Raw genomic sequence first — 1758 nt, 5'->3', positions numbered from 1 at the left:
TTAGAAACATATCTTAAAAAAAGAAAATTTTACCAACGAACTTCTTCCCTCTGAGATTGAAGAGTTTTGTGACAAGCTCACTATGTTGTGCAATCAGTTCACCTTCAGTTGAGCTTGTAGGCGCATGATAAAGGAAAATCAGGTAAACAGTCTCTGAACTAACATTTAGGTTGTGATCTATGACCTTAACTAATATCCAGTTAGTTGAAATATATTGTAACTAACCAGTAATTGTCACAACTGAATCTATAACAGTTTTAACAAATCAACAACTAGCCTATGGTTGTATTTTGTTTTTTACCATTATAACCTCATAGAAAGTAAAAAATATGAAAGGATTATGTTATTAGTTGCAATATCCTATATTTGAGGTATGTAGTCAACACGGAAAAACTCCAAGCAATTTCCTATTTCAATTTAAATAATCATATATTTAAAGGTTCACTAATACAAGAATATGAGTTAACCGGTCACCTATTCATAATTACTCATAACTACAACTAAACATAGTTCATTTTCCCATAAACTAAGTTAATTATAAAAAATTGTGTAACTAAATACCTACTTAGGTATATCAATATGATATACTCATTTTTTTCTCTTAGACTAAGTTTAGTAATTGTTCTTGTTCTTGTGTTCTACATAGATATTTCTAACATGTTTAATGGACTGGGACCAACTTTCCATGAATTTATGACATCCATCCGTATGGGTGATTCAGCCATCTTATTTTATGGGTTGTATGACGAGTTAATTGACAAGTTAATCATGTCTAGCATCGTCATGGACAAAGCTAAAGTTATGGTCGCCCATCCTCTCCCGAATCTCACTCCGGCAACAGTAACAAAAAGCAAACTGTGGTGTGTCAATACTGAAAAAAACTGGATCACTCAGCCCACACTTGCTGCAAAATACATGGAAAACTACGCAATCATCCATCCACACATATTTCTCAAGATGCTGGAACATCCTATGATGCACCACCATGTTGGCTTTTTGATTCGGGTGCCACTCATCATATCACCAATTACTTACATAATCTCTCTATAAAGGGAGAATACAATGGAAATGATCATCTTAAAGTCGCAAACGGTAATTCCCTTCCCATCACACATGTTGGCTCGACTTCCATCTTCACTCCCACCTCTTCACCCCTTCATTTATCGAATGTTTTATTTGTTCCTCATGTCACTCAAAATCTTATCTCAGTTTCTCAATTATTTCATAATAACAAAGTTTCTATTGAATTTTTTCCTTGGCATTTCGAGATGAAGGATCTACACATGGGGGAGTTACTTTTGCGCGGCTTGAATGAAGACAATGTCTACAAGCTCACTCCTTATCAACCTCACATATGTCTAGCCCAAACCACAACCACCCTCCAACTATGGCACCAGCGTCTCGGATATCCTATTGGTATAAGCTTTAAAGGCAAATAGTTTTGGTAATTATATCAAATTATTTATTAATAATTAAGAAGACATTTCTCGATTATGTTTGTTTTTTCAAAATGATAAAGTCCATATAATAGCTAGTCCATTTAATGAAATGATAAGTGTGACTTAATCATGAGATCCTTAAAATATCCATAATCGAGATTTATTGTGAAGTGGGATAACATTAAAGCTTTGAGACTATTATGTGGATAGGCTGATGATCACATCTCATGGATAATGGATACAGAGTTATCAAGTCTTCACAAAGATATGAATATTTTGAGTAATACTTATACTAGATTGATCCGCTATGATAATACTA

The sequence above is a fragment of the Lathyrus oleraceus genome, chromosome 4 (assembly GCF_024323335.1).
Source record: "Lathyrus oleraceus cultivar Zhongwan6 chromosome 4, CAAS_Psat_ZW6_1.0, whole genome shotgun sequence".
NCBI lineage: Eukaryota > Viridiplantae > Streptophyta > Magnoliopsida > Fabales > Fabaceae > Lathyrus > Lathyrus oleraceus.
The sequence above is the reverse complement of the archived record's forward strand: the minus strand, read 5'-3'. Positions refer to the sequence as shown.